Source organism: Protopterus annectens, chromosome 9.part0 (genome assembly GCF_019279795.1).
Source record: "Protopterus annectens isolate FY-2018-M chromosome 9.part0, PAN1.0, whole genome shotgun sequence".
In the NCBI taxonomy this organism is placed as follows: Eukaryota; Metazoa; Chordata; order Ceratodontiformes; family Protopteridae; genus Protopterus; species Protopterus annectens.
Genome location: NC_056743.1, coordinates 1,915,436,230 through 1,915,459,155, shown reverse-complemented (window position 1 = coordinate 1,915,459,155; position 22,926 = coordinate 1,915,436,230).

The window sequence follows — 22,926 nt, the reverse complement described above, 5'->3', positions numbered from 1 at the left end:
AGACTTTGATAGTCTACTCACCACTCTCTCAAGGTCATGGTCGGACAGCCTGGACGACTGAGAAGACCGGCTCCGATGGCTCCGCTCCGAGAGCAGGGGTGATCTCGGAGCCGAGTGTATGGACTCCAACGAAGGGGATCTTGATCTCTTTCTGGAGATGGGTGGAGCCGAGAATACGTCGGCTCCAGCCGGAGCCGACAGTGAGTGCCTAGATTCAGCGATATCGGCGCCGGGTGGAGCTGATACTGTAAGCTGTGACATAGAAGGATCGGCTCTGGCCGGAGCCGATCTCGTCACAGAAGGCAAACCAGTAGCCGATGGCTTAGGGCTTGGAGCCGAAGGCTTAACTGGTTTCGAGAGCTTCCCCAGAGTAGACTTAGTCGGGGAGCTCTCAGGCTTTAATAAGCCTCTCAGTATTAGTTTATTTCTGCGCTCCTGCAGGACTCTTGGGCTGAAGGCATGGCAGACAGCCCAAGAGTCCTGCAGGTGCAGAGGTCCCAGGCAGTAAACACAAGAAGTGTGACCGTCTGTCAGAGACATTTTCTGACAGCACGAGTCACACTTCTTGAAGCCTGAGACCTTTGTGTCCTTCGACATAACTGTGTCGAGGGAACACTAAGTAATAAAACACACACACACACACACACACACACACACACACACACACACACACACACAATAAACACCCAATCCAGATAAAAATTAAAACAGGGATATACAAACACACCCAAACACCACACAGAATCCCTGACAAAAAGTTAGGAAAGGGGGAGGCTTAAGGCCTAACTTAAGGAAGGGATAAATAACTGGAAAAAGGGAAACTCTAACGGAGATAGGGTTAAAATCTAATCGTTAAGAGTTAAAACAACAACAGTAGTGGACTAAAACTAAAGGGGAGTGACTAAAAGTCTGAAATTTGAAAAACTTACCAGGAGCCGGTAAAAATGCACCTGGCAAGCGAAAGCGGCAAACGAGATCAGGGTAGTTATCGCCTTGCATCATGGGATATAGGGTTGCCTCGAGACGGTAAAATTAGCTCTCGAGCTTTAGTAAGTGGCCGAGTCGGAGCCGAGAATCGGCTCCGAACCCATCCAGCAAGAATGAAGGCGAGATTGACAACTTAACATCTGAAGTTTGACACAAGGGACATACGGTGTTCTTAGTGTCCTTAAAGGTTTCATTCCTCCAGAAGTCATTTGTAAGAAATGCAGGGAGATGGAGGATGGGGAGTTGAGGAAGAATGAAAATGGACAACACAGATGGAACCTTATGGTAAGTATATAACTTCTTTATCTGATGTTGCCAATTTTCATTTGTTCCTCAACATATGGGACAGAGTCTCCAGCTACCTAAATTCCTAGGTGGACTCTAAGGAAGGACATTCCTGAGTACAGCTGAGCCAAAGACCACTCTTCCCCTTGAAACCAGATCCAGTTTGTAATGAGTGATAAAGGTATGAGGATTTGACCAAGTTGAAGCTACACATATATCGTCCATGGAGGCTCTAGACTGGAATACAGTAGAAGTAGCTATAGATCTAATTGAATGAGCCTTTAATGGTTTTGGCAGGGGTAGATTCAGTTTAGTATAGACAAAAGAAATGCAATCTGTCAACCATCTGGCGGTCACTTTTGTGACTGATTTGCCATCTTGTAATGTGCAAAGGAAACAAATAAATGGTCTGTCAATCTAATTTATTTTGTTCTGTGCAGGTAGATGAGCAACTGCCCATAAGCATCCAGTAAGTGCAGCATATACTCTCCTTTGTTTGCAAAGTTTGGGAAGAATACTGGCAGGATATTGGATTGGTTAATGCTGGATTTTGACACCACCTACGTAGGAAGGAAGCATTGGTACATAAGGTAACCCTGTCCTTGTGAAAAATCAAATATGGGGGCTTAGAAGACAATGCTTGAAGTTCTAAAATTCTTCTAGCAGATGTAATTCCAACTAAGAAGACAGTTTTCCATGTTAAGATTTTTAGATCACATTTAGCTGCCAGTTCAAAGGGAGACTGTGTCAAGGCTTGCAGTACCAAATTTAAATCCCATGGTGGTATACGATCTTTGTAAGGAGGTCTAAGTAGAACAGTACCTTTCAAAAATGCAATGCATAGTTTGGAGGATGCCAGAGAAGAATTCTGAAACCTCACATGAAAATTCAAAATGTCTGTGAGTTGGACTTTGATAGTCAATGAACTACCACCCTTATTAAATAAATTCACTAAAAATTCAAGAATAGAATGTATCGGGGCTGAAAAAGATTCTGCCCATTTCTTCTTTGCCCAACAAATGAATCTTTTCCATTTACTTCTGTAGAGTTTCCTCATACAGGGTTTATGGGAAGATAACAGAATGGAACGGACAGGTGAAGACCGCATAGGCTGCCTGGCTATCAATGGAATTAGACAAACCACTCAGTTAGTTTGAGATGTTTGGCTGAATCATGCCTACTGGGTGAGACAGAAAGTCTGGAGTTGGATCCAAAATCCAAGGAGGTTACAGAAGATGAGGCCAAAGAAAGGGGCCAAAGAATTGTCGATGCTAGTAAGGTTCAATGAGGATGACTTTGCTCTGCTTTCTGGATAAATTTAGGAATTAAGCGTATAGAAGAGGGGAAGGGGGGTCAATCATAGAGAAGAGCATCTCTTGGTGCCTCCCCCAGAGGGGGAATTAGAACAAAGAAGCTGCTGCACTTGTTGTTTACGGGAGATACAAGGAGATCATAGCAAGGCTGGCCCCACTGATAGAAAATCATGTCCATCACTTTGTTGCTGAGAGACAACTCGTGAGGTAGTAAGATGGACCTACTCAGTTTGTCTGCTATCACTCTGGACTACCCTGGAGTATGTGCTGTAATTAGAAAACGGTTAGAAGAAATCACCCATTGCCACACCCTCAGGAATTCTTGACACAGAGGATAAGATCTGGTTCCTCCTCGTTTGTTTTAGTACCAAACCACCGACATGTTGTCTGTTTGAATCACATTTGTAACCAGATGGAGAGAGTCTTGGAATGCTTGCAATGCCAAAAGCTCTGCTCTCATCTCCAGAACATTGATATACAAGTTGTCTTGGACTTTCTTTCCCAGAAAATGCCCCCCCCCTACCCAATCTGGGAAGCATCCATGGCCACTGTGGCCTTGGGCAGAGGAAGAACAAAGGGACAGCCTAGCAACATTTGTTGTGATTGCATCTACCAGGAAAGATAACTTTTCCATACCTAAGTTATTTTTATCTTTGTCAACACAGGTTGAGAGAGAAGTGACCATTGTGTTTGTAGCATCCTTTGCAGAATTCTCATGTGTTATCTTGCAGATAGAATCAACTGGGCTGAAATTTTGGTACTGTAAATTATTTTCTTGACCTAATTTCTTATTGTCTGTAGTCTCGAAAGGAGAAGACATGCTACCATAGATACTGTGTTGAATATGGCTCCTATGAATTCCAACGTCTTGCTCAGTTGTAATTGTGATTTGTTGTTATTGATGATTATTCCAAGATTTGTACAAGTTTGCAACACTTGGTCTTAGGCTTGTACCAGCTGGTGCCTGGTTGGAGCAGTAATAAGCCAGTTGTCCAAATATGGAAACACATGGAACCCCTGTAGTCTCAAGAGTGCTACCACTACTGCCATACACTTGGTGAACACCCTGAGGGCTGTGGTGACGCCAAAGGGCAGTGCTCTAAACTGGTAATGCCTGTCTCCTAGCCAGAAGTGTAAGTACCTTCTGGATTGTCTGTTCATTTTTATGTGATAGCATGCATCCTGAAGCTCTGTCAAGCACAAACAGTTGTCCTTGCTCAGAAAAAGCAGAATGGACTGAACCGTGACCATCCGGAACTTGGTGTGCTGAACCAATTTGTTCAACACACTGCGATCTAAAATCGGTCTCCAGTGCCCTGTCTTCTTTGGCACTAAAAAGAATCTTGAGTAAGTTCCGGATTCTATTTGGTCTGGAGGGACCTCTTGTATGACTCTTTTTTTCTAGCAGCTTTTGAATTTCCAGTGCTGCTGCTTCCCTCTGATTGGGTGGAACACTGGGGATTTTCTTGGGTAATGGAGATGGAAGGGAAAAGGGAGTAATATAACCTCTGGAAATGGTTCTCTGCACCCAAATGTCATTTGTTATTTCTAGCCAGGTTTCTTGATGCAGAGATAAGCAACCCCCGACAGCCTCCAGAGGAAGGCAATCAGATCTCTTTTCAGGAGCGCTGATAGGTCTATCAGAAGAAGTATCTCTAGATGCTCAGTTTTGCAGGCCTCCTCTGCCACAGGGGCATCTTCTGCCATTATCACCCTCCCATCTGCCTTTGGGGGGTACTTCCTCCACATGTGTCCTGAAAAGGACCCTGAGACTTCCTGAACCACATCTTTCGACCTGCCCATTGATTCTTGGAAAAGGCCCATTGAGGGGTTGAAAAATATACGCCCATGGCAAATAGGGTCATTCTATCCTTCTCGCACCTATAGAGTGTGCCTTTTACTGTGGGGCCAAACAAAGAGAAGCTGTCAAAGGGAGCATTGACAAAAGATTACTTGAAAGGCTCTGCAAAATCACACAGGCGCATCTAGGCATGCTTCCTAATGGAAATGCTTGAACCCACAGCCCTTAAGGTGCATTCTGCAGCATGTGCAAAATGAGCCTCATGGACAAATTTGCTACAGATTGAAGGGTAGCCAACTGTGAAGCCACAGATGTTTGAGCCTCTGCAGCAATGGTCTCTGAAAGGAAGTTTGAAATCCTTTGCAACCTTGTGAAATGTGCCAAATAGTTCAGTGATCAGATAGCAAAAGTCAGTAAAGTATATACTCACTTCCCAAATCTGTCCAGAGCCCTAGATTCTCTATTAGGGAGATGGACAGTGGAACTCTGTTTCGTGAGTTCCTTTTTTGTAACTGCCACCACAACCATGGTATCAACCGGTATTCCCTTACTTCAATATTTCTTCCTACCAGTGGAGCCAGAATTCTGTCCAGTCTCTTGAGGATTGGCTCAATCATATCAGGATCCTTCCATGCCAGCTTAGAAACCAAATCAATGAGTTCCTCAGCGGGTGAAGTAATCCAGGAGGTAGACGGGCCAGTCCCAAAAGCCTCCAGAAATACTGATTCTTCAGGAGCTGGGCTTTGGGTAGACCAACCACTCTTCTGTTTTAAGATCTCAAGGATGTCTCCAAATAAGATGTCATCGGGTGGTAATTTGGGAGACCCTTCCCCCTCATAAAAGTCAGTATTCTCAGTGACAGACTCCTGGGGGAGTCCAAGTGCCTCCTCTTGCATGTCCTCTTCCTGGAGACTTCTTTGGTGGGATGATCCGGAGATGTATTGGAAGAATAAGAAGTTATGTACCTATCATAACGTTCCATGTTAGTTGTCTTCTTCTCGCCTTCTTTCTTGCTGGATGGGTTCGGAGTCGATCCTCGGCTCCGACTCGGCCTTTACTAAAGCTCGAGAGCTATTTTTACTGGCTCGAGGCTACCCTATATCCCACAATGTTAGGCGCCAACTACCCAGATCTCATTTGGAAGCTAACACCATAGACATAATGTCCCCACAACAAACGAAGAAAAATATACATATATCAAAATATATGTATAAATAGATATATACCTATCTATAGAGTTACCAAGAAGAGGCAACTAGGTAAGTTCATACCTGAGTGAGAAAAAACAGGGTCTCAAAAGATATTCTCGGTCTGTCCAGGCTAGGGGGATTGAGGGTGGGACGCAAGAAAGAAGGCGAGAAGAAGACAACTAACATGGAATGTTATGGTAGGTACATAACTTCTTAATGTTAAGTTGTCAATCTCGCCTTCATTCTTGCTAGATGGGACTGCATCCCTAGCACCTTAGCCCTGGGAGGCTCATAGGAACAGACTTTTGAGCACAGTGGAACCAAAAGCAGCTCGACCTCTGGAGGCCATGTCCAGCTTGTAATGAGAAATAAAGGTATGAGGAGAGGCCCATGTGGCTACCGCACAAATGGAATCCAATGGCAATCTTGCTTGAAAAGCTGCTGAAGAAGCTAATGCTCTAGTAGAATGAGCCCTAGGTTTTGTAGGGAGCTCTTTATGTCTTAATTTGTAGAGCAATGTAATGACAGAGGCCAGCCACATGGACAAAGTTACTTTGGGAACTGGCAGTCCTTGTTTCCCTTCCACATACGATAGGAAGAGTTGGTCAGACTTTCTTACTTGCTTAGTTCTGTCCAGATAAAAACGAAGCTGACGGTGAACATCTAAAAAATGCAGCTTCTGTTCCGCTCTGTTGGTATAATTTGGGAAAAAAACTGGAAGATCGATGGTCTGATTTAAATTTGTCTCAGAAGATATTTTGGGTAAAAAAGAAGGATTAGTTCTGAGGGACACTCTGTCCTTGTGAAAAGCAAGATAAGGAGGGCGGATACATAGGGCTTGAAGTTCTGAGACCCTTCTCGCTGTAGTGATAGCCACTAAGAAGAGGGTTTTCCATGAGAGCAACTTCAAAGAACAGGAAGCCGCAGGCTCAAAAGGAGGGAGAATCAAGGAAGTTAATACCAAGTTCAAATCCCATGGTGGGGGAGGGATCTTTAACCGGGGGCCTGAGTAAAAAGGTACCTTTGAGAAAGGCTTTACAAAGCTTGTGTGACATGATGCTGGTCTCTGACAAACCAACATGGAAATTCGCAATAGCCGCCAATTATACTCTGATGGTGGCCGAGGAAGAACCCACCTGAAAAAGTTCTGCCAAAAAGTCAAGAACTGTTTGGACAGGGGCTGTGAAAGGGTCTACATTTCTAGCCTCTGCCCAGAAGGAAAAACGTTTCCATTTGCTAGCATAAGTCTTCCTGGTAGTAGATTTATGGGAAGCAAGGATGATGTCACGCACTGAATGAGAAATAAAGGGAAGCCTGGCTAGGGTTGGAAGTGGAGCAACCAAGCTGTGAGGTTGAGAGACTGAAGGGACTGGTGCAACTCGCCCGACTGATGGGTCAAAAGATCTGGCACTGGGTCCAGATGTCAGGGCTGCTCCAATAGGTGGCGATGCAGGAACGGAAACCAGATTTGTCTAGGCCAGTAAAGGGCAATGAGGATCATTTTGGATCTCAATGCGGTTGCTTTCTGAATCAATTGGGTGATTAAGGGAAAGGGGTGGAATGCGTACAGACGACCCCGGGGCCAATCGTTGACTAGAGCGTCTCTGGGAGGGTGGCCAGGAAGAAGGAAGAGAGTGAAGAAGTCATGGCACTTGCTATTTTGAGGGGTTGCGAAAAGGTCGCAGCAAGATCGACCCCACCTTCGGAAGATTTTTTTCCACTACTGTCTGATTGAGAGACCACTCATGGGGCATGAGAATGGCTCTGCTCAGCCTGTCCGCTATAATGTTGGACTTCCCGGGGATATGCATTGCTATCAGAAACCGTTGAGAGGAGATAGCCCACTGCCAAAGTCTGAGTGCTTCTCGACATAAGGGATAGGACTTGGTTCCGCCCTGCTTGTTGATGTACCACACTACAGACATATTGTCTGTCTGAATTGCAATAGTCCCGGTGGGTAGAGAGTCTTGAAGGGCTTGCAACGCTAAAAGTACTGCTCTCATCTCCAAGACATTTATATGCAGGTGGCATTCTAATGGTTGCCATGTGCCCTGGACTGTCCTGCCCTGAAAATCCCCCCCCCCCCCGATCAGGGAGGCATCCGTTGTCACCGTAGCAACCGGAGGAGGAAGAACAAAGTGTCTGCCCAAGCACCTGAGGGGAGACCATCCACCAAGAAAGGTGTCTTTTGCATGATTGGGTGATTAAAATGTTGCGTGACATTGGAAGATGTTGAAAGGACCACTGGGAAAACAGCATCCACTGAAGGATCCGCATATGGAAGCGAGCTAGTGGGAGTAATGTGGTAGTTGCTGCCATGAGACCTAGGGTTTTTAGCACAAATCTGGCCTGGATTTTGTGGCACTGAAGAAGGACCTGAACATGTCTGCGAATGTCTGATACTCTTTGTGTGGGTAGTTTTGCCGACTGCTCAACTGTGTTTAATGTGGCGCCTATGAAAGTAATAGACTGACAAGGTGACAAGGCAGACTTTTTGAAATTTATGGAGATACCTAGTTCGCTGCAAGTTTGTATGGTATAATCTCTGGATTGGAGTAGCTGACGCCTGGTGGTGGCGGTAAGCAGCCAGTCGTCTAAATATGGAAACACCTGGAATCCTCGCCGTTTCAGGTGAGCTGTAACCACTGCCATGCATTTGGTGAACACCCGGGGGGCTGTGGTGAGACCAAAGGGCAGGGCTCTGAACTGGTAGTGACTGGCTCCCAGCCGGAAGTGGAGAAACCTCCTGGAGCGCCTGTGCATCTTGATGTGGTAGTACGCGTCCTGAAGATCTATTGAGCACATCCAATTGTCCTGACCCAAAAAGGGTAGAATGGACTGTAGCGTGACCATCCGGAATTTTGTTCTTTGAACAGACTTGTTCAGCCTGCTGAGATCCAGAATAGGTCTCCAGTCCCCTGTCTTTTTTGGTACTAAAAAGAACTTGGGAGTAGATTCCAGATCCTAACTGGTCTGCTGGGACTGGCTGGATGGCTCTTTTTCTTAGCAGTTTTGAAATTTCTAATACTGCTTGTTGCCTTAGACGGGGTGGAACGTCTGGAAGGGGCTGTTTTAGCTGTACAGGGGTGTGGATAAAGGGAATTTTGTAACCCTCGGATATGACAGACCGTACCCATTCGTCTTGCGTTAGGGAATGCCAGGCTTCTGGGTACAGTGATGACCTTCCCCTGACTGCCTCCGAAGGCGGACAGTCGGGCAGCTCCTCAGGGATGCTGAAAGGGTTTCTCAGAGAAAGATTCCCTGGTACCCTGATTTTGCGGACCCCCTCTGCCTCTCGGGCGGCGTCTGTTATTGTTCCCTCCCCTGCCTCTGGAGGGAAACTCACCTCGTGCGTCAGGCGCGACTCCCTGTGGTTTACGGAACCACATTTTCCTACTCTTCTGACCTTTAGGGTATGGCCTAGGAGGGGTGGAAAAACGGACTCCCATGGCAGAGAGAGTCTTGCCTTCATGTTCGCACCTGGTCAAAGTATCCTTCACCTGAGGTCCAAACAAAGCCGAACCATCAAAGGGGGTGTTGGTGAAGGACGCCTTGAAGGGGTCAGCGAAGTTACAAAGCTGCATCCAGGCATGTCTTCTTAAGGCAACGCCTGTGCCTGCTGCCCTACTTGCTCCATCGGCCGCATAGGAAATAAGCCGCATGGAGGAGTTAACGATCGAGTTCAGGGTTGCCAGCTGGGAGTTGATCTTGTCCTGAGACCCCGCAGCTGATGGATCCTGTAAGGTGTCACTCAGTTCTTTTAGCAGGTCTCTTTGAAGGTGGGTGAAATGACACAAATAATTCAGCGACCGCATGGAAAAGGTCGCTGAAGAAACCATCCGCTTACCATACCTATCCATAGTCCTAGATTCTTTATTAGGAGGGTGGACAGGTACTGAAGGGTCAACCAACTCCCTCTTAGTGGCCGCCGCCACCACCATGGCATCAACGGGTACGCCCTTGGTCAGAAACTGCTTGTCGGAAGGGGCTGTAATAAATTTTGTCGGCCTCCAGGGGGGTTGGTTCCATAGTGTCAGGGGCCGTCCACGCCTTTCGAGCCACCACATCCATGTGAGGGTCGAAAGGCGGAGACACCCAGGAGGTGTAAGGGCGAGAACCAAACGCATCTAGGTAAACCGACTCGTCCTCGGAAGGATTGAGGGCAGACCAGTTCCCCCTCTGCTTAAGGATCTCCAGGATGTCAGAAAAGAAGACATCCTCAGTGGGGGACCTTGGGGACCCTTCCGACTCATCCAAGTCGGTGTCAGACGTGACTGACTCAGGGGAGTCCACATGTTTCCTCTTGCATTTTCACTTCCGAGGAGGCTCCCCTGAAGGATCAGGGGAGGCCTTGGAAGAGGAGGATACACCCAATGGGGCTACCTGTAGCGTCAGTTCTCCACGCTCGGGATCGGGAGCATGGGTAGAGACCGAAGCAGGCACCACAGAGGGAGGAGCCGAAGGAGCTGACTGTGGAGCAGGCACAGGGGCCAGCACACTCCTCATGACCTCAAAGGTGCCCCTATCAGGCAGGGAAGAGGGTCCCCGCTCCGAAGAGGCAAGGACCCCTCCCGGCACTGAGAGGGACGGCTCCGAGGCCGAAGTCGGGGCCGAACTCACCTGCGCCGAGGCTCCGAGAGGGAGAACGGGGTCGGACGAGGGTCTGATGCCACTCGCCCCCTTGGAGCCGACGAGGGAGTCCCGGCGCCCGGATCCCTCCAAGGATGGAACCAAGGAAGAGATCGGAGCCGACGAGGGAGCCGAAAGGTGTGGTATCGGCTCCGACGGTCCCGACCCCTACGACCTCCGGCTCAGAGGAAGAGTCGGAGGAGGAATCGAAGAGGAAGTAGGGATAGCCACTGTCTGATGAGATGGGCTATGCAACATTTGGACCAGCGCTTGCGACTTAAGGAGTCTGCTAAACACCCTCTCGAGGTCATGATCCGACAGCCTGGAAGACCGAGAGGAATGGGACCTATGGCTCTGCTCCGATAACAAGGGAGACCTCAGAGCCGAGTGGACCGACTCTAAGGAAGGAGCCCTGGAGCGCTTTCGGCTAGAAGATGGCTCCGACAGTAGGGTCGGAGCCGACTGAGGCCTCGAATCATCGGTTCTGGCCGGAACCGATGCAGTAGTAGTGGCAGCACCGCTTGGCGACAGCACCGAACATGGAGCCGACGGTTTGGCAGCTTAGAAGGTTTACCCGACGAAGGCTTGGCCGGGGAACCTTCAGGCTTCAACAAGCCTCTCAAAATAAGTTTATTTCGGCGTTCCTGCAGGACTCTTGGACTGAAGGCATGGCAGACAGAACAAGAGTCCTGCAGGTGTAGAGGGCCTAGGCAATACACACAAGAAGTGTGACCATCTGTCAGAGACATCTTCTGACAGCACGAGACACACTTCTTGAAGCCCGAGACCTTGGAGTCTTTAGACATCCCGAAAACAAGGATGACAAGGCAGACAGAAAAACATTTTAATAGTCTAGTCACAAGCACAACACAACACACACACATGCCAAAAAACTTGTAACAGACTAAAAATACAACAACTTTAAATCTAGGCACACACACAAAAAAAACTCCACACAAGTATTATAATAAAACAACTTTAGCCAAAGGCCTAACGATTCAGAAGAACAGGAGAGACCCGGGCGATAACAGGGGGGGGGGGACCCAGAAAGAGACTACCTAAGAGGAGATTCTAAAAGGGGAACTATAGGGTAGTACTAGTTATAATTACTGCTAAAGGTAAGGACCAAAAAACTAACTAGAAATATAAAAAGATCAATACAACCTGGAGCCGGCAAAAAAACGCAACCTCGTAGCTGAAGCGGCAAACGAGATCTGGGTAGTTGGCGCCTAGCATTGTGGGATATAGGGTAGCCTCGAGCTGGTAAAAATAGCTCTTGAGCTTTAGTAAAGGCGGAGTCGGAGCCAACCCATCCAGCAAGAATGAAGGCGAGATTGACAACTTAACATATGATGATACCCAACTAAGTGGCCTGGAAGCTCTGACCCGGCTGTCCCAGTGGCGCAGAATGCTGAGGATCATGGTGCAGAGAAATCTGAGATGTCAAGGGTCGATCCAAGGGGGAAAGACCCAACTGACCTGCCAGAGCAGAGAAAATTGTCTTCACAACCTCAAAAGCTGACCACTCTGGAGACAAAGAGGACTAAAGAGCCAAGAAAATGAGTATCTGATCCGCCAGCTCCTTCAGCTCCGAGAGCCAGCCACCAAAGGTGGAAGCTGGAGCCGAGCTGTCCAACGCTAAAGCTCTGAGAGGAAGAGATGGTTCCAAAAACCTCAGGGCCAATCCTATCCCCCCAGATCCAACCTGGAAGCTAAGGCTCCGAGAGTCGCCCGGTTCTGACAATGTAGGAGCAGGCGCGCTCTCTCTTTGGATCTGACACAGAAGGGCCCAGAATGCTCGGATCATTGGACTCTAACTCCATAGATTGGGTCAGAGAAGGAGTAACTACCGGTAGAGTAGTCGATGGATGATTTTCCTGATCTGAAGGGGTAGTTACCATGAAGATTCCCTTCTGAAATTGCTCTGTGAGCAATCACCTCACCATCCTTCCACATCGTTCTTCATGAAACTTCTGGAGAAATGCGATGACACCAATGAAGGGGGCTTAGAGTGACACTCATGGAAAGGGAGGGCACCCTGGATGGTACCGGATCCACTGAAGGTGAATACACGTTCGAGGCAAAGGCTTCAGATCCCAGGACTTCTGATACATAGTACATTTTTTGGGATCAGAGGAAACATTAGCCAGATAACTTATCGGATCTGAGGGCAGTCATATTGCAGGAGATGTCGGATTTCTTTTTCCTCAGCTCAGATGAAGTCGAAGCCAAAGATTCTGAAGATCTGGACCTTTCTGAAGGATCCTTGGATTTAGCTTTAGGAGAATGAACTCCAGTGATGGTCTGTGAAAAAGTAGTTGGCAAAAGACCTTTCAATATTAATTTATTTCTCCTTTCTGTTACGGATGTTGGGTTGAGCCCACTGCATATGTCACATTCATGTTCTAAGTGCTCAGCCCCTAAACAGTAGATGCATAAAGAGCAGGCACCAGTAAATGGCATCTTGTGCCCACATTTTGTATGTATTTTAAAACCTTTTCAAACACGGCAACAGGTAGAATACTGAAAAATCAGATAATCATAAAAGAACCAATATATTCAAATTGTAATGATCTAAATACTGCTACAGAGAAAGGAAAAGGGCAGAGAAAAAAGGCTAGCAGATTTTTTTTTTAATTTAGTAAAAATAGGGAAAGGCATAACAGCCTTAACAGCAAGGGATATAAAGGGGTAGGAAAGGCCTACCAACAATGGTAGCAGGAATACATCTGTAAGTGTAAAAGGGAAAAAATTAGGCAAAGAATAGCAAAAAAACCTTGACAGGAAGTACCAAGTTACCAAACAGAGATAAAGTTACTAAAACAAAGTGATTAAGAATAAAGTTTTTTAAAGAAATATACACCTTAAAGCAAATGCTTGAAAGCAGTAGCCAATCATGTCTGGTCACGAAAGCAGCAAACGAGATCTGAGGGAAGTTAGGCATGGTGCACTGTGGGGAGGAAAGGAGCTCAGGAGTCTGTTGGTCTCCACTGGCTGGAGTAACGGTTGAGTCAGATCCGTGTCGGATCCGAACCCATACGTTGAGGAATGAATGAAAATTGACATCAGATCCAACTTTATTTGAAGTACTGAATATTGCAAATGAGATAAAAGAACAGGAAGTGGGATTTTTAGAAAAGGGAAGGAGAAAATTACATAGAAATAAATGGTATTTGTGTGAGCAATTCAAGCAGAATTAAGTTCAGGAGGAGGAGTGAGGTTTAAGGGAATTCAGAAACTGAGCAATGCATGTAATGTTGGGATAAATGACAGTTATTATAAAGAAATAAAATATATATAGGTATAATTTTCACCACTGAGAGAAATTGGCTAAGCTTAAAATGGCCCAAAAGAGCAGCTAACCTAGTACTTGGCTATGAAGCTATTAACACAATGTCGTATGCAGATCACCTGAAAGCCCTGTCTCTATACTCTGTTTTCTACAGACTGCTGAGAAGAGATTTATGCCTAGCATGCATGGCATCCTTAGATCACGCTCTGACGGACCTTTTGCATATCTGTAAAATAAACAGCACCCAAGTACTAGATCTAACGATTTAAACTTTGCTTGCATCTTAAATAGGACATGGTTTTGGGACAGGTATGTATCTCAGAGAATTCCCCATTCTTTGGGATAGGCTTACCATCCATGTAAAACAGGGCCCTTCCTTAACCCTTTTCAAGTGCAACATGGACTAATGGATGGGAAATTGGAAATTCACCCTGGTCTGACACCTATGCCTCTGATGGATAGAGGCAGCCATTAAATCATGGCTTAACTAACATACACCCCTTAAAATAATCTCTAAGGCACAATAACTTGAGGGATACATTTGGGATGCATGGCTGGGCTTATAAAGACCCTGGTGGTCATTAGCCTAGCATGCATCTATGAAACTATGGGTCATGGTAACTTACACAAATGTATTATGCTCATTACTGCCACTGCTGCAGTAGCCTTCAGGCTATATGGGTAGATTACCAAAGTCTATCCAACCTGGAAGAAGAATATGGATTCAATCTTCCCTCAAGAATGGTCCAAGCAAAGTCAGTCCTGCATCTACAGAAAGAATCCAATTTGTAATGCATTGTAAAGGTATGTATAGAGAAACATGTAGCTGTCTTCAAAATATTTCTAGACTCCACCCCTTTCAATATGTGATCGAAGAAGACAAGGCCCTTGTAAAGTTAGCCTTGATACTGCCTGGAACTGATTTAACATGGTAGGCATGACAAAAGGCAATAGCCGAGGATAGCCATCTGGTCTTATTTTGATTCAGGTTGTCCTTTCTTAGTCCCAGTATAAGAAATAAATAGTTGATCAACTTTTCTGAAGGATTTGTGCCTGTCAAGTTAGTACACTGGTATCTGAAAATCCAGAGGATGTGAATGTTGGTTCCATGTGGTTTAGCTACCACTGAATCTTTCTTGTGTGAAACTAGGCAAGAGGACTAATGAGAATCATAGATGCACTGAACCACAGAATCCACAAAAATACGTGGGCTGAAGTGGGAGACTGACTTTAAAAGTTATGAAAAGCTTCCAGATAATAACCCACCTTCTGCTATGTCAAAAAGTAATTTTGCTGCAGAGTGACTATATCCTAGAAAGACAATCCTGTGAGGAGTATCCATCTTCATTAAAGACAAATACACCTCTAGACTGGTTAAATAGTGCAACTCCCTAGAGTTACTCCAAGTCCAACTAACTGTAGGAAATAGCCCCCCCTCCACATTATTGTTAGTTACAGGTCTCCCATCATAAACCACGAAAAACACACAGCCACATGGACCTACCTGAGTCATTCTCAGTATAGCCATATAACCTGTTCATAGATGAATTTAACTATCCTTCAATCTGTTGGGTAACATATATGAGCACAAACGTGCTTGCCCAAAGCTTCCTGGACTTTGTTAACACAAATGCTCTGGAGCAGATAGTCAGCAGGTTGTCCTTTCTTAGTCCCAGTATAAGAAATAAATAGCTGATCAACTTTTCTGAAGGATTTGTTCCTGTCAAGTTAGTACACTGGTATCTGAAAATCCAGAGGATGTGAATGTTGGTACCATGTGGTTTAGATACCACTGAATCTTTCTTGTGTGAAACTGGGCAAGAGGACTAATGAGAATCATAGATGCACTGAACCACAGAATCCACAAAAATACGTGGGCTGAAGTGGGAGACTGACTTCAAATGTTATGGAAAGCTTCTAGATAATAACCCACCTTCTGCTATGTCAAGGGGCTCTAACATCTTTGACATAGTGCTCACCAACGTCGGGGATCGCTGCACCACCCCATGTGTGGGGCCCTCCCTAGTAAAGTCCGCTCATAAATCAGTCCCAATCAAAGTAACAATCACACCTGACCCACCCTCAGGAGCAAAAAGGCTATAACATTTCTCCAAAGCAAACTATAACCTATTGAGAGATGGCATCAATAGTTTCAGGCCTCCTGCTAACACTGACAGCAATGACCCCTATTGTTGAGGTTTACACAAATGTCCTGTATAAACAGTATACACTCAGCCATACCGAAAGGGATCAAATCAAGATCCTCGTGAAAAAATAAGCCACCCTGGAGGACATCCAGCATAAATAGGCTATACAATAAGAGAAGGAAACTACTGTCAAAACAAGAGGAAACGGTCCCAGCAAAAGAAGAACTCCCTCCAAAGGATAAACAAACAGATTAGATATCTTGTAAATTCATCTAAAGCTAATTACAAAACTAAGTTAGAATCGCTAGCTAAGGAAAATCACAAAGCATTCTTTAGAATCTAAAAGGGATGGCCCAGCTTTGTGCAGAACTAGCTGTGGATGGTAACACTCAAACACTTATACTGAACCTGAGGACATCACCAACCTGCTAGCCGACAGGTCTGGTGAAAACTTTGCCCCCTTTCACCGCCAATCATATCCCATAACATACCTGTCATCATGCTCTTCAATCTCAGTCTAAGCACTGGCTTTGTCCCAGCTGAGTGGAAAACAGCCACCGTAATCCTCTTCCACAAAGGGGGTCCCTCAACTGACCCTGGGAACTAAACACCCATAAGCCTAACCAGCCTTATCTGCAAGGCTATGGAGAGCATCATCATGGACCTTATCAAAAAGGATACATTGATCTTCAACTTTTGACCTGACCCAGTCTGGCTTCATTAAGGGCAGAGCTTGCCTGCTAAACCTGGTGGACTTCTTTGAGAATGCTACCAAGGCCCTGGACAAAGGAAAAACAGCTCACACTGCCTATCTCGACCTAGCCAAGGCCTTTGACACAATCCCTCACTCAAGCATCACTGAAAAACTCACCCAGCTGGGAATAAACCCTTATGTCACTGGATGGGTTGCCAGCTGGCTCACAAAAAGAATACATACAGTCAAAACTGTGGATGCCAACTCTCCTAGCAGTCCTGTTACAAGTGGTGTTCCACAGGGATCTGTGCTAGGACCCCTACTGTTTGGTATTTTTCAGAAGTCCATGTGAAAATACATGGCCTATGGCTTACCAAGTTTGCTGATGACTGCAAACTGGGTGCTATCATTGAATCCCCCAAAGACATCAACATACTACAAAATGTGCTTACACAAATAAATGATTGCTGTCAAAGCCACTGACTTAAACTAAATGCAAAAAATGCATTATCATCCCCTCCGACAAAAGAGAAACCACTGCTAATTACAACATTAATAATACCCCAAAGTTCAAACCCAGTGGTGAGAGATTTAGGAATGCAATTTGATAGGTGTCCACAGTAGTAAGGAAGGCCTTCTATGTTGCACACCTCATAAACAAGGGTATAGCATCCAAAGCTAAGGAGGTTATAACTTCCCTGTACTCGGCTCCCATCAAACCAATAATAGAGTACAATGCTCCCTTCTATATGTACCTCATGAGACATCTGCAGCAACTGCAGACACCTCAGAGGTTTCTCACCATGAACAATCAAGGCCTATAACACATGATCTACATGGACAGACTGAAGGCCCTATCACTTTACTCAATATCGTATAGACTGCTTAGAGGTGACTTGTGTCTGTCTTCAGACCCTGCTTAATGAAGCTGATGCACATCCGCAAATCCAATGGGATAAGATTCACTTGCTCAAGTAGTCTGCGGTATTACCAGGACATGCTAGAGAGACAGATATGTTTCTCAGAGGTTGCCATTCCTCTGGAACAAATTCCCAACTCATGTAAAACAGATCTCTTCAATGACCCTATTTAAGCATAACCTGGAAAATTGGATGGTAAATAATAAACTTACACCAGAGCTTTCACCTATGTTCCTGTTAGACAGGGGCAGCCAGTACTGATCTTAGATTTGCACACAAATATAGACTATATATCTTGGTCCATAAGGGAACAAGCGTATAACATGGCGAGGCTTGTAGAAGCCTTAGGGCCAATAGCCTAGTAACCTCCTATGAGCAATGAGGATTTCTGACTGGTCAGAAGAAATGAAACAAATGTTAAGGACTCTTGATGTCTGGGAGAAGACTCAGTAAAGATAAGTAAGTCATTTAAATAAGGAAAGATATCGGTGCCATTCAGTCTAAAATGAGCCATGACTGGATCTAGACACTTTGTAAACACCCTTGGAGCTGTAGATAACCTAAAGGGTAAAGCAAGGAACTGATAGTGTGACCCAGATACAGAAAATCTGAGAAATTTCCTGACACTTTGACTATGGGAATGTGATAGAATGCATTGTTTAGGTCCAATGTTACCATAAAGCTTTGATGGGGAATGAGAGATTAACAGACTCTGAAGGGTCAACATCTTGAATTTTGAAACTTCCACATACGATTTAGGAAGGAAAGCTCTAGTTCTGGTCTCTACAAAAACTCTTTCTTTGGTACCAGAAACATTCTGTAATAGAAGTTTTTGCCCCTTTGATTTAATGGCACTGGTTATATGTCTTCTAGGGAGAGCAGGGGATGAAAAACCTGAGGAAAAAATTCTGTTTGGTTTAAAACGAGGTTACTGTATCGAGTACCAAATGTTTTCCCTCCCAATCCACTATTAACCCCCATGAATCTGGCAAGAATATAATTCAGGTTCCAAGAAGGAGGAAATGGTTTTCTCGGTGGCCTAATATGAAGGATGCCTTTCAATAGGCAAACAAGTAGAAATGGCTGACAAAGTATGCCAGTCAAGAGATTAGCAACTCATGCAACTAAAAAATAAAAGTAGGAATACCCATTGTAAAGGGGTCCTGGTTCTTCTTATTGCACCACAAAGAAAATCTCTTCCACTTGACTACATAAGATTTTCTGGTAGTAAGCTTTCTAGCCTATTGTAAAATATACAGCATGTCCTCAAAAAAGGTGCCAAAAACATATTAAACTCTATGACCCAAACAGTTAACTGCAGAGTTTGGAGATGAAGGTGAATAAAAGGGCCCTTGTTCTGTGTGAGCAAGTCCATCCTATGGGTAAGTTCTGATGACTGCCCCTGGCCATGTGAACAAGAAGTAGAAACCAGTGTAGCCTGGGTCAAAAGGGAGTCCCCAGCCAAGATTCTGGCTTGTAATACATAAGTCTTTGAAGGACGTTTGCATAAGAGAGAATGCATACAGGAATTTCCATTTCCACAAAAAGGACATGTGTCTGTATTCCATGCCAGTAGGCTTGGGTCCTGGACCAGAACTGATCAGTTGCATGATTTGGGGGGGGGGGGCAAAAAGGTCTATCTGTGGAGTACTTAACTGATGAACAATGTCCAGGAAGACCAATCTCCCTGTTTAACATCAATTCATGAGTACCTACCCTGGATCAGCTTGAGGTTTGTGCCACTGTGTTCCTTTTTGAGGAAATGTAAACTGCCTGAAGAACAAAATTGGGCTGGATTTCAATCTCCCAAGCCATCAAAACTTCTGCCACATGCAAAATCAACCTCACTGAGGAATTAGCAAGGGAAGAAAGAGCACCCAGTTGAGGAGAGACCTTTTACAAGTCCTCCTCCACCATGATCTTGGCAAGAGAGTTGGATAATTCTTTAACCGGGTCTCTCTGAAAATGGGTGAAGTGCACCAAATAATTCAACAAACTCAGTGTGTAGGTAGCTGAGGCGTAAATGTGCATTCCATGTCTGTCCAACGCTCTAGACTCCTTGTTAGGCAGGTGGACAGTGGAGCTTTGCTCTGCTAGCTTCTTCTTAGTGGCTGCTGCAACAACAATGGCATCTATAGGAATGCCTTTACTCCGATGCGTATTATCTGATGGCGGACTTAAGAACTTGTTGGGTGGCCTGGGGATAGGCTTCAACATGTCCGGTTCCTTCCAGGACCAGTGGGAGACTAGGTCTGTCAGCTCATCTGCCGGGGGACTCACCCAGGACATAGACAGGCCCATCCCGAAAGCTTCCAGGAACACCAATTCCTAAGAAGGAGGATGGGCAGACCATCCACCTTCTTTCTGCCAGAGAAGTTCTAGAATGTCTCCAAAGCAGGCGTACTCAGGTGGTGATCGGGGAGATCCTTCTCCCTCATCAAAATTGGTGCCCTCTGTGAGGGACTCAAAAGGGGAGTCTATGTGCCTCCTTTTACACTTTTTCTTTCGAGGGACCTCCTCCGTGGGGTGTTCCGGGGCAGTATCAGAAGATGGGGGGACTCCCTGAGGGGAAGTAGTCTGGAGGCTCCTCGGGACAGGCTGACCTAGGACAGGAATGACAAGCTCAGTGCTCAGATCCGATGAAGGACGGGGAAGACCCTGGGTGTGAGGAGACAACTGTCTAAACCTAGAGAAAGCCCATTCTATGACTTGGAATGTGAATGGGCCTGGGGAAGCCCCCTCCCTTTCCCTTGGAGCCGAAGTCACCGGGGAGGAAAGAGCAGAACCACCCACAGTCCGTGGCCTCCCAACAAAACCTGATCTGAGCTGATCTGTTGAAGGCAGAAGCCCCGACAACAACAGAGCAGGGCTGGTCAGGAATATAGTCAGAGTAGAGGAAGGAACCTTCTTCGGATCTGATATCGACTCTCTCAGGTACCCAGGCTCTTGGGACTCCAAAACCAGAGGTAGGATTGGAAAAGGAGTCTGTAAGGAAGGAGAAGGAGCACTCACAGATCTAAGATGGGATAGGGATGGTAAGACCCCAATCTGGATCTGCGCCCTGAGGAACTACTGTATTATTCTGTCCATATTGCCCTTGGTGAAGCTTTGTAAAGACCTGGAAAAAGCCGAGAAAGCATGTCTTGACTTAGACAGGGTTTGAATGACTTTCGAGGGAAGAGCTGGGGATACCGGTTCCACCTGGAAGACCAATGTCAGGCTCCTAGCCACCGGATCCGAAGCCCTGGGATCCAAGGAGGAGGTGCCAGGCATGAGGGACTTCTGATATCACAATAGAGTCCATATTTGTCTTAGAGGTGTTCGGAGCCAAGGAAGATGGATCTGACAGATCCTTTGGATCCCACTCTTGCCTTGAAACACTAGGAGCCACAGCTGACTGATCCAAAGAAATCTTTGGATTCAAAGATTTTCTGGAGGTGCTAGGATCCAATGCCAATTGATCTGATACCTTAGATTTTTTTCTACTATGCTCCGAGGACTCCCCAGAGGAAGCTGAGAGGGGGTGTTTGGCGCCAGCATGTTTAAGGGGGGTTTGAGCCCCAGAGGTGGAGGATGCAGGCAACAAGCCCTTTAAAATGAGCTTGTTCTTACAGTTGGCTAAAGCTCAGGGATTGAAAGCCACACACAGACAACACACCCCACATCTAGATGTGCTGGTCCTATGCAATAGACACACTTCTTGTGGGCATCAGAGTTAGGGATCTTGTGACCACAAGAAGTGCATCTCTTGAAACCAGATGGTTTCTCAGACATTATCAAAGTTATTACACACACATAGTAATAAGACAAAAAAAAAAAACAAAAACAAACAAACTACCAATAACAGCAGTCACAGTCAAACAACTAGATAGACTATATATCAAATAACCTTAACTAGAAAGGCACACACTTAGAGTGCCAATGGCACGAAAGAAGAAAGGAGAAACTCTAATGTCCCTAATGCTGTTTGAGAACTGTAGGAGGGAGGTAAAACAGAGAAGAATAAAGAATTGAAGACCCTAACAGCTTTTATAAAGAATTTTTCATTCATCGCTCACAAAATACATCAACACCACTAGCTTGAGATTGGAACCACATCTGGATGCTACACACTGCAAATGAGATCTAGGGAGTTCAGGAAGGTACAGTGCATTATGGGTATAGGGAGAAGCTTGAGACTCGGATCTTAAAGTCTTGGAAAGCGGTCGAGTCAGATCCGCTATCGGATCAGGGACCCCTTAGTGAGGAGGAATGAAAAGGACAACATCAGATCTGGTAAGTTGATGACTTGACTGATGCTTGTTTCTGAGACAACTTTGGGTAAAAAGGAAAGATTATAACGTAAGAAAACCCTATCTTTATGGAAAATCAAATAAGGTGGTTTTGAAGACAGTGCTTGGAGTTCAGAGACTCACCTCGTAAAAGTTATAGCCACAAGAAAGACTGTTTTCCAAGAAAGAAATCTGAAATCATCTTTAGCTGAAGGCTCAAAGGGTGATTGTACTGAACTCTGTAATACAACAGTAAGATCCCAAGGCAGAGTAGGATCCTTTATTGGAGGTCTAAGTAAAAAGGTACCTTTAAGAAATGCTTTACATAACTTGGACAAAGCTAAAGGGGAAGCATTATCTCCGATGTAGAAGTTAGAGATGGCTGGCAGCTGAACTTTGATGGTGGAGAAACTTGTACCACCTCGAAAAATAGAGGCAAGAAAATCTAAAACAGCAGGAACTGGAATGGTGAAAGGATCCAACTCTCTCTGCTGTGCCCAAAAAGAAAACCTTTTTCATTTACATTTATAAATTTTTCTTGTAGATGGCTTCTGGGATGAAAATAAAATTTGGTTAATAGGTGAGGAAAGCCTGGAATGTCTAGCCATCACTGGAATTGGAGAAAACATGCAGTCAACCTGAGGCCTGCAATGTCTGAATGAGTCATCCATGATGGATGTGAAAGGAGGTCTGGACTGAGATCCAGTGTCCAACGAGGTCATAGTAGCTGAGACCTTAGGAAAGGGAACCACACTTCCCGAGGCCAAAAGGGGACAATGAGCATTACCTTGCTCTTCAACTGCGGTGCTTTCTGAAGGCATTTCAGGATTAGAGGCAGGGGAGGATAAGTATAAAGAAGACTGGAGAGCCAAATGTGGACTAGAGCATCTCTCGGTGACTGTCCCTAAAGAGGAATTAGGCCATAGAACCTGCTGCATTTGTTACTGAGGGGAGAGGTGAACAGATCTCAGCAAGACTGACTCCATTCACAGAAGATTATGTTTGCCACTGACTGATTAAGAGATCACTTGTGAGGCATCAAGATAATTTTGCTGAGCTTGTCTGCTAGAATGTTGGATTTCCCTGGTATGTGCATTGCTACAAGAAAGCTGTTCGAGGAGACTGCCCACTGCCAAGCTCTCACTGCTCCTCGGTAAAGGCGGAAAGATCTGATTCCCCCTTGTTTGTTGATGTACCAAACTACTGACTTGTTGTCCATTTGGACAGCAATTGTCCCTAGAGGAAGAGTTCTGAAAAGCCTGCAACTCTAAAAGAACCGCTCTTATCTCCAAGAAATTTATATGAAGTTTGGTCTCTTCTGGGGACCATGTGCTTTGAACAGTCCATCCCAAGAAATGGCCATATCCGTGGTCAATGTGGCATTTGGGGGAGTAAGA